The sequence below is a fragment of the Procambarus clarkii genome, chromosome 64 (genome assembly GCF_040958095.1).
Source record: "Procambarus clarkii isolate CNS0578487 chromosome 64, FALCON_Pclarkii_2.0, whole genome shotgun sequence".
In the NCBI taxonomy this organism is placed as follows: domain Eukaryota; kingdom Metazoa; phylum Arthropoda; class Malacostraca; order Decapoda; family Cambaridae; genus Procambarus; species Procambarus clarkii.
The window spans coordinates 21,714,154-21,729,789 of record NC_091213.1 but is presented as its reverse complement, the minus strand read 5'-3'; the positions used below and the strand labels follow the sequence as shown (position 1 = coordinate 21,729,789).

The 15,636-nt window shown below is 42.0% G+C and overlaps 1 long non-coding RNA gene across 2 annotated transcripts in view; it reads left to right on the top strand.

Annotated features, from left to right (window-relative positions):
* Positions 1–15,366, top strand: part of LOC123769023 (uncharacterized) — a 165,158-nt gene extending 149,792 nt beyond the window's left edge. Inside the window, exons 6-9 of one of the 2 annotated variants that reach the window (XR_011223681.1) lie at positions 3,406–3,464; positions 3,891–3,985; positions 5,094–5,188; positions 14,145–15,366. This is a non-coding gene — a long non-coding RNA (uncharacterized lncRNA). The remainder of the gene's footprint in view (positions 1–3,405; positions 3,465–3,890; positions 3,986–5,093; positions 5,189–14,144) is intronic. The other variant, XR_006774190.2, reaches the window with a different exon arrangement.
* The last annotated feature ends 270 nt before the right edge of the window (positions 15,367–15,636 follow it).

The window sequence follows — 15,636 nt, the reverse complement described above, 5'->3', positions numbered from 1 at the left end:
ATCTTAACTTCCCTTATATCCCACTCATTTAGGGTAAATATCAAATCAAGCATTGCTGGTTCATCTTCTCCTCTCATTCTTGTCGGTTCTTTGATGTGCTGGCTTAGAAAGTTTCTTGTGGACGCCCTTCCGACCCTGTGGGCGGTAGTGGACCCCCTACCGACCCTGTGGACCCCATATCGACCCTGTGGGCGGCAGTGGACCCCCCCTACCAACCCTGTGGGCGGCAGTGGACCCCCTACCAACCCTGTGGGCGGTAGTGGACCCCTACCGACCCTTGGACGGTAGTGGACGCCCTACCGACCCTGTGGGCGGTCGTGGACCCCATGCCGACCCTGTGGGTGGCAGTGGACCCCATACCGACCCTGTGGGTGGCAGTGGACCCCATACCGACCCTGTGGGCGGTAGTGAACCCCCTACCGACCCTGTGGGCGGCAGTTGACCCCCTACCAACCCTGTGGGCGGTAGTGGACCCTCTACCGACCCTGTGGGCAGTAGTGGAGCCTATATACTAATCCTGTGGGCGGCAATGGACGCCATACACATCCAGTGGGTGTTATTGGATCCCATACTTATTCTGTGGGTGGTTGGAGCCCCATACCCATCCTGTGGGTGATAGTGGACGCCATACTCATCCTGTGGATGGTATTAAACCCCATACCCATCCTGTGGGTGGATGTGACCCCCATACCCATCCTGCGGGTGGTATTGGACCCCTTACCCACCTAACAGGTGGTATTGGACCCTATACCCATTCAATATTTGGTATAGTAGACACCATACCATGCTGTTTGAAGTAGTTTACCCCATAAACATTCCAACGTAACATCGTTTTCTGTTAGCGTTCCTACAAAACATTCGTTAAAGATTTTTAAAGCACAAACTATGGTATAAAATATTGATTGGTGAAGCACTGTTATTCTATGTAATAATTTATAGTGCTTATTATAATTGACTAAGAACAACTAATATTTCCCAAAACAAAACTACGAGCCTTCAATAGGATATAGCTGATCTGTAATATTATAAGAGCATGGACAATAAAAGGTAAATTTCACAACCCATGTGGGACCTGAAAACTACAATTTTCATTATAATTGAACCAATCACGACTATTCTGCTATCTACGTTGATGGACGGGTACTGTGAGACGTAAATTCGAACGTGAGGAAGAGTTTGGGCCTTGGTAAAAAGGTAACTGGGAATATATCACATATGTACTAAATCACATTCAACATATTGACTTTAAGCATTAAGTCATATATGTGCTGGCTTGTGTGAGAACGGGTTGGATTTCTCATGTAGTGTATGGTGGCCACTGTAAAGTTTGGACACAATACCGGCTTACTTGCATAGTTCTGGCGAATAAAACATGTAGATAGGTATACATAACATGTGTAAATAGTGTAATACTAACACTAACAGTATGGTAGGAGGAGAAATGTTGGCAAATAAGATGATGGAGGAGTGAGGGGGAGAGACTGGATGTTGGAGGAGTGAGGGTGTGGCAGCTGACACTCAGAGTTCTGAGTGTGTTGCTGGTGAATGTATATAGTGTGTGATAGTGTATAATGTGTAAATAGACTATATATATACATAAATTAGCATGATAAAATGGAAATATGTGCCAGATATGTGTACACATGTCATGCACATAACACAGTGTCTTCGAACAGTATGGATGTTCTACTGCCATAATATAGTGTACGTGTTCATTATACATAGGATTGGCACGTAAAAGCAAATAAAATGTATTTGAAACTGTGCGCAGAAAATGAACAAAAATATATTCGCAGCAACTCGTGCATCCTGCAGCAGGCACCCTACCGGCCCCGGGGGCGTACGCCACGGACGACCAGGGAATGATGTCGTCACGCGCGAACTTATGGACCCCATAGCAGCCGAAGTACTTACAATTCCGACCTTCTGTTAATATAAACATACTAAGGGAAGGGTTTTTGACACTTTAAAAAAAAAAAAATCCAGAGAATTTATTGCCTGCGCACTGGGGGGGTGGTGTCATATTTGGAGTCCGCGCAGTTAAGGGGTTAAACATAATACAGGGTGCAAAACAGTCAAATTTGCCCATAGTAGGAAAGCAACATGTAAAGGATTTGGGAATAATGATGTCTGGCGACCTAATGCTTAGGGAGCATAACCAAGCAGAAATTGCTGCAGCCAGAAAATGATAGGATTTATTACGAGAACTTTCAAATCCTGGGATCCCATTACAATGGTTGTACTATTCAAATCACTTGTGCTATTGTCTTGAGTACTGCTCAGTTCTCACTTCCCCATTCAGAGCAGGAGAGATTGCTGAAATAGAGGGAGTACAGAGAACATATACGGCATACATAGACACAATACAGCATCTAAATAATATACACGTGGAAAATACTGGAGGGCCAGGTCCCAAATCTACACCGTAAAATAACAAGATACTGGAGTGAACGATATGGAAGAAAATGCAGAATAGAACCAGTGAAGAGCAGGGGTACCATAGGCACAATTAGAGAGAACTGTATAAACATCAGAGGTCCACGGTTATTCAACATCCTCCCAGCGAGCATAAGAAATATTACTGGAACAACCGTGGATATCTTCAAGAGGAAACTAGATAGTTTCCTCCAAGGAGTGCCGGACCAAGTGGGCTGTGGTAGATATGTGGGCCTGCAGGCCGCTGTAAGCAACAGCCTAGTGGACCAAACTCTCACAAGTCAAGCCTGGCCACGGGCTGGGCTTGGGGAAGTAGAAGAACTCCCAGAACCCCATGAAGCAGGTATCAAGCAGGTATTGGCATGTCCTGCTTTCTTCAGGGTTCAGGGACTGGCTCAGTTTTGTTATGGGGCATCAAGGTACCCATTTTCGTTGCCTTCCATTCGACCTGCGTCTGGCACCTAGCGTTTTCACACGTCTTTTGCAGGTCGTGGTAAAAGAGTGTTGCAGTTTATGGTGACAGCATCACTTCCGTGAAGGTGATAACTTGTTAACATTATTCTGATAAGAGCCCGTAGTTAAAGTAAAAAAATTTAAATGCTAAATTTTGAACTAAATGTTAAATGTCGAAGAATGTTCTAAGGTTTTTACACTTGCTATTTAGTATGAGCACATTTTGCAAAGTGAACTAGACTAGGTTAAAAGTATAGCATTGTTTGTGCCAATTTGGACTTATGCACCTGACAAGTGCTTAATGTATCTGGATTATATTGTTGTGCTGAACTGTATGGTGGCGGGTAATCTATATGGTTTTATAGATGTAAAAAAAATTTTTTTTCCCTTTTGTTTTTGATGAATATAGGCAGGCATATGTCTGAGAGTGTGATGTTCAATATATTCTGAATGGTTATAACATTTGAGTAAAATGTCTTTACTTTATACAGTGTCTTATATAATCACGTTTTCCAGGAATGAGCTGTTAGATGCTGCAAGTCCCCAACTGGAACTACACTAGTTTAGGGCTCGAGGTAAGTGGTCCCAATTTGTTCAGTATTGTGTAGTAAATGTGCAATCTTTGAAGACTTGTTGAAATATTTAAATGCAATAGCACTAGATGCCTAAATAGTTCAGGAACATTGTGTACTGCAATAGGGTTGAACGTGTCTAAACTATTGCATTGCAGTGGAACTGTGTTGAGACTAATTTGTAAATAGATGTCATAAATCTGTGGTATGATCCTGTTTTCTAATGCTCTACAGTCCACACTTCCCACTTTCCCTCTTGAGGGATTTGCAACTCACTGATTGGGAGCCATTGGTATTGATTACACAAGTGATGATTGTTCACAGACCTGTTCTGTATACCTTTTGAAGAAAATAAGAACGGCCATCTGATGATTCTTTTATCAAATAAATTTTAGTGTAGTGTTATGTTAACAGGTATGTTTTTTCCAGATAGGCAGCTGTTGTGGTGTTGGCGTGACTGTCCGAAGTGTCTGGAGTCAAACTTCACGAGTTTCTTACTCCCAGCTCAACTGACCTCCTAATTGGTAGGCTGTTAATATGTTAAATTTAAAATGCTCAGGGGCTGTGGTGTATAGTTAGTTTATACATATGGCCATGGGTACAAATTTTAAGATTGTGTCAACATCATTTACAACAATTTTTCCCAATTAATTTATGGTAGAAGGGGGGGTGGCAACTTTTTGACTAATACACCTCTTGTCCCCCAAACTGTTGCCTAAACCAAAATTCCAAAATCAAATTTAGCCAAATTCAGTTATTTTAAAGTTGAAGCTAATTGTGCAGCCCAATAATAAAAAAAATTCAGGTTGGTTAATTATGGTTAATGCAATTTCTTGTAAAATAATACAACAGACAATAATTACCTAGGGTTGGTTGTATTAAAATTTTACCTCTTTGCTAATTTCATCCCATTCTAATATAATTGTACTTGAAAAGAACCGTTTGGTCAAAAATAGTAATATGTAGACCTCGTTGGTCTATTGGTACATAGACTAAACTACCTTATGTACATTTATTGACCAGAAAAAAAGGCTTAAAAACTGCACTTAAATATTCCTAATATAACAACCTGTGTATTATATATGGCCTAAGATAACATAAATATTAGGATTGCTGGGAGAGTTAGGGTTGGGTCTTGCATTGTAGCAATTCAAAAGTTTCCACTTTCTTAGTTTGATAATAAGTCAACTTTATGTTGGTATTTACTACCAAATAGTTACTGAGAGTTCTAGGAGGCTGGGTGGATATTTCAGCACCTTGTGAATATGTAGCTTGATATTTTATTGCACTCCCTTTCATAATCATGCTGGTATTTAGTGCAGAGAAATGAGCCTTGAAATCTGGCATAAATGCAAGAACTGAAGCAATTTCTATGGTTATGCTCACCAGCCCCCTGAAGCTGCATAGTCTAGGAAGACATAATATTGATTTAAATATTGGTTTTGCAAGTGGATAAGAAGCAAGCAGTATGGAAGGATCCAACATTGCCTGTATAAAACTTAAAAAGTGATGATTGTTCAGTCCTTTCCTGTAATTGTTTTGGAGAAAGCAAGAATGGCCATCTGATAAGCATTCTTGTTCAAAACTAATTTTTGAGTAACTTGTAATGTTAAAACAGGTCTCTCTTTCCAGGTAAGCTGTTCTAGTGTGATAAGATATCATGCAGCCTTTTCCAAAGTGATAGAATGTCAATATTCAACAAATGTTGAAATACTGCAATAAAAGATGTAAGCATTCTTATTTTTATATTCCTCAATTGACTAAATTTTGTTTCTGGGTTTCATGTTATAGTATGAAACTTAGATTCCTCGAATTGAGAAATTAAATTCTTTGTAATTTTTTACATTGAAAACATTGTAATATTTTCTGAACCCTCTGAACATGTTGAATGTGTGTACAGAATGTGTATACTCCTTGAGCATATGCTCTGGTGCAATTGATACGATCAACCTTGTGGTAGGCTGAACGTGAGGTTATCAGGCCTGAATGTTTTCAGGCTGATTAATTTGGTTGCAGGATAGTTTACAATGTTCGCATTTTCCAGCAAAAAGTAAGTTGAACGCTAATTAACACTTTCACTCGCCCGGCTAAGGTTAAAAAAAAAATTGGTATATGCGCGCGGCGTTTTTGTCTCTTAAGCGACAAAAAAAAAATGTGTATACTCTTTTTACTCTCCTGACCTTAGTTCTCGAGCTACGTATTTCATCTTGGTACCAACGTGTTCGCAATAAAATTCTCTACAAGAACATCAGTAAAAAAGGTCACGAAAGGTATAGGGATACCAGCACCAAATAACTACGTAGATGACTCGCCGTGAGCGCCCAACAGCAACAAAATGTTTTTACTCTTGGGATTGTTATCACCTCCACACTTGTCCTACAGCGTTAATTTTGGTATCAATGGACTCTCAATGAAATTCCCAACACGGTGATATGAATATAAACGTAGAATAATGGTCGCCGCCCACCTGCAAGAGTGTGGGAAGTGGCGGAACTGTTACCCGGTATCGGTGACGCGACGACACATGTGTGATACGGCGCTTTGAAAGTTTATACTTATTTCACTGTGCTGACATTATTATTCTATGTACGTCATTCATTTTTGTGCCAATGTGTTCGCAATAGAATGTTCTATGAGCCCGTAGGTAAAAAAGATCAACAAAGCGTAAGATAGAATAGCGCCAAATATAAAACAACGCTGGAACATATCAGTGAGCGTCAAACACACACAAAATGTGTTTACTGTTGTTATGTTTGTCAAGTTTATACTTGTTGCACACAGTTATTTTTGGTTGTACATTGATCGGAATAAAATTCCCTAAACAGACATATGCATATAATACATGATATGGGGGAAGCATTACCAGTATAAACGGCTAAAGTCACCCACCTGCAACCCGTTTGGGACACTCATGCAGACACACGCTACACCCAAAAAAAATCTATGAAGGTTCGAGTCTACTTACGGCAGTTTATGTGATACCGTGTTCATTCTGGTATCAAAATACTTGTTTCAGTTTGTAGTTCATGCGATTTTCAGAATCAACTGAATCGCTGGAGGTTCAACATTTGAGTCAGAGTCAGTCATCTGACAAAACCGTCTCGTCAAATGGCAGTGTGCCAGACATCTCGGGTTCCGATTCGGTTGCTGCTTCAGCTTGAGGTGTTGAAGTGAACAAAGGCTGCCTCACACCAGATGGTCCGGGAGTTTGCATGGTGTCAGCATAGGCAGAACCTGTGTCATCATTTATGTCTGGAGCGTGCCGCAAGTGTTGAGATACTGTTGCTGTTTGAGGCCAATCTTCCGGGTCCCAGCGCAATAGGGCCCAAATTGCCACTTCGTGGAACTGTAGCAATGTTAGCTTTTTTTGATCAGTTGTGTTGTATTTTGTACAAAACAAAGGCATTATGCAATGCCATTTGCAGGAAATAAAACGTTATCTTTTTGATCCACTTGTGAGTTTTCCTGGTAAAATGGTAATACCATTTGATCGAAGTGGTCCACACGTTTCATGAACTTATTGTACCATGCAGCCTAGTGGTGAGAAAGAGAACCTCATGGCGCACAGTTTGAAACAAACCCAAAGTAAATCGGATTAAAATTGAATTTTATACAAATATTTTTTTGAGGACATTTTATGTCCACATTGCGGAAGCGGTTAGGCAAACAGGACTCCAGGTAATGTCCTGATCCGCATAAAGTGTTAAGTAGACCTAAACCTGACGAACATGCATTTATAGAATATAATCTCCATATCCTGCCTGTCAAGGAGTGACATGGCTTCTGATATGTCTAAGGAAACTTAAAATTGGAACAACTACGTAGTCTCTGGCTTGGCACCATCTTTGAATAATTATTTCCATTGGAAGGTACTAGTCTTTGCTTGTTTAACCTCGCTGAAATTGCACTTGCTGTATCAAAGACTTCAGTTGGAAGTGACTGGCTGTATTGCCCCCTTTTCAAATCATTGTTGTAAGAATTCATGTAATTTCATTTAAAACAATTTTAAGGTATTTTTTGTGCTAGTGAAGTAACTAGTTGCTTAGATATGATTAAAAAAAGTTAAAAAAAAATTTAAACAATTAGTAAGCAATTTTCTGAAAAAAACATTTGAGTATCTGAGCAAACTATAATTTAGGGTAACTTAGAAAGGTTGCAAAAGTATATGGGTCTACCAATCTCCAGAGGGTTAAGGCCACTACAGCTTAAGTCAGAAATAATCTGGGACTAAAGTAAACTGCATGAAATGTGTATTGTCCTGCAACTACAGTATACACTTGTGGAATCTACAACCAATATGAACGTTACAGTGTCTAGCACAGCATGTATGAAATGAGCCCTGTGTTCTACAATAGTTTGCATTTTGTATGGATTGGCTAGAACTTTCATAACTCTACCTAGGGCTAAATATGCAATCTTGAGCCTAATATAGTACACATGTACTTGACTAGTCCTAAGAATATAGGCTCAGTTTTTTTTTTTTTTTTTTTGCATTTACACTGTAACGGGCGGTGGGAACTACTCTTGCGAGGTTATGTATTGGAAATACACTTTTAACTCTTGGGCACTTAATGGAGCGCCACCCCTGCCCTTTTTTGTCCAAACTGCACTGTCCCTCTTACAGTTGTGCATATTTTTGTTGAATGTCGGTACTTCTAGGACATGCATGTCTTGCATGTCCTAGAAGTACCGTCCCTCGTGGTCACTTGTCCATCGATAGTATTCTTGGTGAATGATACTTTTGATATCGTTCAGCTTATGAGTTTTTGTTCTCAAATTGGCGTCCTTAGTGATATTTAATGCCCTATGAATATCCCGCACATTTGATGGTGCGTGATATTCTGTCTACATATTCTTCCCGGCTTGGTGCCTTCTTTTGATAATTACCGGCTACCTCTGGAGGCTAGCATCTTCACAGCTGAACTGTGCACTATCTTGTATTTCAATTTTGCTATCCAATTCAATTTCTCTTATGCACCCCGTACCCATCCTGTAGGTGGTGGTGGAAAGGGTTATAAAGGCACATAATCGGTTCAGGTACAACCCAAATTCATTTAGCTAAGCAAGTAACAATCTTTTGAAGCTAGTTACTCGGTTCTTGATGTTATATATACAATCATTTACACGAACACATATACACATTGATAATCTTTTGTATCAAGGGATTCAACAAGAGGCTCAAAACGGTCACTATGCAAGACACATTACATCTATGGTGAGTCACACGGTTACTAGTCTTGCTCCACACCCACCCAACTGGGCGGCAGCTTAGTCATGTTGTAACGGGGGGGGATAGCGCTCTTTAGTCCATTATCCCGCCCCCAGTTAACTATTCTAGAATTCCCCCAGAGTTCTTGCTGCAACCTCTCTAGGTCAGCACCTTGTAACCTAGGTATTTGATTACCTAGGTGCTACATCCACAAGGCATTGTAACTTGACCAGCTACCCGCAACTCTAGAGAGAAACTCTAGAACATTTCACTGCCACAAACGTATAAGAGAACCGAAAGGGAAGAAATGGATAATGAAGTAATTAGTGAGGGAGGAGTAAGGAGGGACGTCAGGTGAAAGGAAAAGAACACTGTTTTTCCCAAAAACGGTGGGTTTTCTGAGGGAAGAGAAAACGTATGTCTGGAAGTGACTTTAACCGCCCAAGCTGCGCGCGCAACGGCCCGAGGTTATAAAGCTCGGCGTGCAGACTGTGTGGCCCTTTTCCCGTCAAGCAAGCAGCTGCTCACTTACAAAACGCTGCTCACTGCTGCTCAGTGAGTCGTAAACACAGAAGTTTAGCCTGCTCAACTGTTCCCCCAGCATGGACCCTACACCAGTTCCTATCGACAACGACTCAGAGCGACCCGTCAGGGGCGTCCTGCCCTTCTCAACATTTAAGGTACAGTGTTTGTGTCTGTGTTGGCGCGCCATGGTCCCTCCGTGGCGCACCTGGCGCACCCCTGAAGCACGCCTGTTGGTTCAGCCTTGGCGACCAAATGCAGGTGCAGTGGACCTAGAGGGGGAGGTGACCCTCGGTGTTATGGGGCACTGGTTTTTCTCCAGTAGGTGGCTGTTATTTGAAGCACAATTGGGAGGAGGCCTGTCCACCCCCCCCCCACCTCCCCCATCTGCTCAGCCCTGTACCTTAAGCTCCCTCACCCAGTCGACGTGAGGTCTGCTGCTTGGGCGACTTCTGTTGTGCCGTTAATTATTATTTATGTTCTTTATATAAGGGCTTCTTTACAGTCTGACTGTTAGACATGGCGTGCTTCGTCACGCTACAATATTTACTGTAATTTTACCTTTGCTTTTGCCCCATGCCTATGTTTATATATTGGGTAGTGCTGTTATTGTTGTTTCAGGACATTTAATGCTCAAGCCAGCTCCTATTTAGTGCTGTTGTTTTACTCTACTCTAAACGCTGGCTATATAAATTTTTATATTATTGTCCTTCAGTTACAATGTGTTATGCCTCGCAATTTATTTATCCGCAATTTATTTATCTTCGACCCGTGATGCGGGTCCAAGCCTCTTGCTGTTACCTTTCTTGGGCTTGCAACTACCTTTTGTTTCTCTCTGCAATTTATTATTACAATTTATGCATTGCCCTCGTGCATGTTTTATTAACTTATTAAAACTCTTGCTTCTTGTATTGAGTTATTTATTAAGTAAAGTAACCTAGGTTGTGCTAGTTCCTGAGTTACAAGCCTCATGCCTTTGACTTTAAGATTATCTTGGTATTGCGTACCATTAATTTACCTTAATTTTTTACTGCAATTTATGCAGGTCAAGCTGCATGTTATTTACGCTTACTGGTTTTGCAATTGTGATTGTTTAACTATTGTTTGCCATTAAGTTATTAAGTAACTCGGCTAGGCTGTGATAGGCGCAGAGTATGGCCCCCACCCCCCTTGCCTCTTGCTTTAAGGTTACTGGCCCTGCATTTACGTTTAGTTACATCAGCTAATTATTCCCGCAAATTATGCAGCGTCTTGCTGCATGTGTATTTATTTATTACTGGTTTACAATTATGTTTGTTTAACTTTTGCTTATTGCTTTTAAGTTATTAGGTAAAGTCAGCTAGGTTATGCTAGCTGCTGTGTCACAGGCCTCTGGCCCCTAGCTTTAAGTTTTCATGGACTTGTATTTTCCATAAGTTTCCTTAATTTATTAATGAATTTTATGCAGTGTCAAGCTGCATGTTTTCTTTTGCTGGTTTTATATTTATGTTTGTTTAACTTTTGCTTATTGCCTTTAAGTTATTATGTAAAGTCAGCTAGGATGTGATAGTTGCAGGGACCGGGCCCCTTGCCTCTTGCTTTAAGTTTATTCTGGCCCTGCATTTACGTTTAGTTTCCTCAGCAAATTTCCCGCATTTTCATCGCTCTTGCTGCATGTTTTTACTTTACTGGTTTACAATTATGTTTGTTTAACTTATGCTTCACCTTTAAGTTAAGTAGAGTCAGCTAGGATGTACTAGACGCTGTGTTCGGGCCTCATGCCTCTCCCTTTAAGTTTATCTTGGACTCGTATTATGATTAGTTCCATCAGCAATTTATTGCTAGTTATGCATTGCCTAAGTGCATGTTATTTTACTTACCGTTTTACCTTTATACTTGTTTTCTTGACTTTGTCATTAAGTTATTAAGTTCTGACAGCTAGACAGTACCAATTTCGTTTACCAGTACCAGTAAACGTTTCCAGTCGTTTTGTCTGCCCGGTGTAGCCCGAAAAAATCTGCAGCCTCCCGGCTGCTGGTTTCTCCAGACATGTTGTCTGCCCGGTGTAGCACGGATGTCACTGTGGCCTCCCAGGCTGCTGGTAATCCAGACATGTTGTCTGCCCGGTCTAGCCCGAAAGATACCGCGGCTTCCCAGGTCGCTGGTTTATCCAGACGTTTTGTCTGCCCAATGTAGCCAGAAAGGTTGTCAGAGCCGCTGCCGTCTTCGCTGTCTGCGTTCTGGGGTCGATGTCCAGCCGACGTTCTTCCTGTGATGAGTTAAGCCGGCGATGTTATTCAGGTATCATATTTATATTGGTCATATAAATATGCGGCCTTCCAGGTCGCTGGTATATCCAGACGTGTTGTCTGCCCGGTGTAGCCCGGAAGATACTGCGGCCTCCCAGGCCGCTGGTTTCCCCAGACGTTTTGTCTGCCCGGTGTAGCCCGGAAGGTTTTCACAGCCACTGACGTCTTAGCTGCCTTCGTTCAGGGGTTGATGTCCGGCCAACGTTCTTCCCGCGACGTGTCACTGTGTTCTAGCGACCGTGCTCGGTTGGGTCTGTTGCAGCTGGTCCAGCCGTGTGCCCTAGTGTCCGAGCCGCCACTCTCTTCCTACGTTGTTGCTCAATTTTGGTGTCCAGCTGCTGCAGCTGTTGGTGTTCTGGCTGCCGACATTCCCGGCAGTCGGTATTCTAGCTGCTGTGGGTACAGCTGTTGCTGTCCCAGCTTGCTGCTGTTCAGGTGGAACATGGTCCAGCTGCTGGCGTTCCAGCGGTTGTTGGACCAGCTCCCATGCTACGGCTGAAGTTGTTCCTGATGTTCCAGTTGAAGCGGTCCCAACTGATAATGCCCATCCTACTGCGTTCCAGCTCCCAAGGCTCCAGCTACCGACGTGCCAGCCCCCGAAGTTCCAGCTGAATCGTTCCAGCTGAATCGTTCCAGCCGACGTTGTGCCTATTAGCACTCCTTTCAGTTTATTGTATTTGATTGTAATTTATTTCAGCTTCATGCATTAATCCCGTTTTCTCTAAGAGTTATATTCCAGCATTATTTTGAGCACGATCTGTTTTGCAGTCGCACTTCCCTTACTGCTGCAGTTTTCCCCTTGGCTCGTTGCCGCTAATTTTGTATCTTCGGCAGCGGCCGAAGATACTCTCCACTCCCCTGTTGGCTCCCAGGTTCTGTATGGTCCCTAATTGTCTTGCAGTTGGACTTCTACTTATAACTGAAGTTTTCCCTGGTGGCCAGTTGCCACTATTTATTTATCTTTGGCAGATGTTGATGCACCAGTTGCCAATGTCCAGCTGCAGGTGTTCCAGCTGCTGATGTTCAGAGGCAGGATTTTACAGTTTACATTTGGCAACTGTTGTTTGTTAAGCCCTTATTTTGCCCTTGTTGACCACTAGTGTTCGTGTTGTGCATGCTACGTTATTGTTGGTTTGTTAAGGTTAGGGCTTCCCTGCTTACTTCCTCCTCCCCAGTGTGGGACATTTACTTATTTATCTATTTATACAGTGATTTCTATGTTGTTCTTGACCTTACTCTTGTCATTTCCAGTTTGCACCTGTTAGGTGATGCTTTAAATTTATTATTTAACAAATTTAATGTTCACGTATTGGATTTATCAATGACAGCCCTCGGTGGGGGAAAAAAAAAAAAAAAAGGTATTATTAATACTGCTCATATTATTACGGTTAACCTGCTTTTATTTGTATTTTGAGTTATTCTGGGTTCTTTCTGCTACTATATTATTGTTTTAAGCCTACTTGGCGTATGGTCTTTGGTTGCATCGGTGGAGTTGGCTGGGTTATCCTCCACTCGTTACTATTTGCTATTGATGTTAGTTATAGTCACTTTTAGTGTTAATGATCTCGTGCCAATTCTCCTTTTGGCTTCTGGCCTCGCCTAACGCCATGAATGTTGTTCCTACTGTATCATACTATTACTTATTTAAGTTCTTTATTATTAGGTCCGGGTTCTAGTCGCCTGCCTTCTACCCTCCCTCTGCTTTACTTGTTATCGTTTTCTCTGGCATTTTTTCGCCATGCCCTTGGTCGGCCCCGTACTAGGCCCATTAGCTGGGCCAGTCCATTACGCCCTTAGCCGGGACCCCTGTGGAGCCCTTAGCTGGGCGGGCCCGCCCTGTTAGCGGGCTAATGGTCCTGCAACCTAGTACTTTGGAAGGAGTATTTTGTGCTTTTCCCTATCCTTCTAGTGCTTATGTCTCTCTTTTACATTTTCTTAGTGAAAACTTCGTTATATTTGTAAGGTACTATTTATTGCTTATAAATATATATATATGTATATATTCATTAGTTGCTATACTAATTTATAGTACTCAGTCATTTTATTATTCCCATCTCGTCCGTATTAATTTATTATGGGTCTGGGAGTGGGTTTACTATTTTTGTCCTTATTTCTGTTATATTACTATATTAATTACATTAATTATTTCACATTTATGGATCCCTAGCCTTCCTGGTGTCCATTTCACTTTGCCTCAGATCTCCAGATCTTGAAGTTCTTGGGGTACTGCTGCTCGCAGAATGCTCATTGACACTCCAAGACTGAACTCATTTACGCCTCTTAAGGCAGTTTCTTAGGATAACTATCCAGCTCTAACATGCTTTCGAAGGGCCAACATACAATGGAGATCACTGTAACGGACTCGGTTACCATCCTTATAATTTGTGTTCGTGTCACTCTGGACGCAAGGATGTTGCAGTTATGCCTTAAGACCTGTTTCTTATATTTGATTTATGATTTGATTTATATGTTGATTTGATATTATATACATATTGGTCATATAAATATTGATTATGTTGGGATGTTCTATTGTTTTATATTACTCTATTGGATTATTTTGAAATGAATTATTACTTGCTAGATCCCTCCCCCTGGATTAACTTCTGCGTCACGTTCATACTGCATGCCCGTTTCTGCCCACCCTTACTGCCTTAATACTTCCAGAACCGACTACGGAAGGCGCACAAGGTACACCACTGATGAGCAAGGAAAAGGAATGGAGCCGAGGGCAGACTACTGCACCCATGAGGTCGACACCACCCTCACTGCTGGGGGGCAGGCCGCAGCGACAACAACGGACACAGGGTCGACCCTGGGGAGTCGGCCTCGGTGAAGGCGGCTTCCTGCTTCCCACACCCGCCCTGGGGCCAGCCTTTCAGGCTTGGTCCCTGTGAGGGCAGGCTCCAGCAATGAACAGTTTTACGACATCGTGCACAGCGCCCCTACTTGGGTGTACTTTCCCCTGCTGTACGATCACCTCACAAGGACATTGCACGGGGGAGGGGGGGACCCCTTGCCCTCTACGCTCTGGATCGTCGCGATGATGCCCGTTGGCCTCACCAAGGACGCTGTTTAACTTGTAGTATGTTAACTGCCTAGTAGAACAGCTAGTTTAACTTTAACTGTAAACAGTTTAACTGCCTAGTAGATCGGGTTTGGTCCCTTTGTCAGTCGGGAGGAACCTGGTGGTTTTCATTGCCCTCTCCTGGGATGCGGGCACGGTTGCTGTCACAGGAACAAGTGATCATATCCCTAGTTAAAGGTTGGCGAGGCACACTTGCCTTGCAAGGTCTAGTTGGTGGGCTCATGCCTCTATGCCCATATGGCACCTCACGTTGGCTTCAGCAAAGAAGCAGTTTCACTTGTAGCATCTGTCTAGTAGACCCGGTTTGGTAACTTTTTCAGTCAGGGAAACCTGTCACAGGCAAGGTTACAGCCACTGCACGAGTAGTCACGTTCCTAGTTACAGCGGCCAGCCGCTGCATTCGCCCTTCGGGGTTGGGGGTTCCGCGCCGCTGGCCCTCGCGGGATTGGGGGTGCTCCGCCGGAACCCCCAAAGTGATAAGCCTGCAGATAGCTAAGAAATATTCCCATGAATTGTAATTAGTGTAATTAAATTAAAGCAACTTACATTTACTACCTATAGATGTAGTTATTAATTGTAATTGATTTAATACTTTATCATTATAAGGATTATTCATTATAATTATTCTTTAATACTTTATTGTTATGCACTAGGCAATAATTATTTATCATTCACCCTAATTAGCTATTTGATTCATTAAAAATAATTGCTTATCATTATACTATTTGTTATTATTATTATTTATTATATAATAATTAAGTTATTATTTATTAATTTATTAATTTATTATATATTATTTACCATTATAAAATAAACAAGTCCCCAATCTGAGCACGTTTTCTTCCAACCTCAGAAAGAAGAGGGAGAGGCAGAGGGAGTAGGAGGTAGAAGGGTAGATAAGTAGAAATAGAAAAGTAAAGTGCTGCCACCATCCATTCTAGACAGTACATACAAGACAAGGAATGGAACCTGTCTGTATCAAAAGATGTTATTAGCATGTGTCAACTGGAATCATGTTCCAGGCAAGATTCTTTTAGTCCATAACTCAAGAGTACTCTACATTCTAGTTTG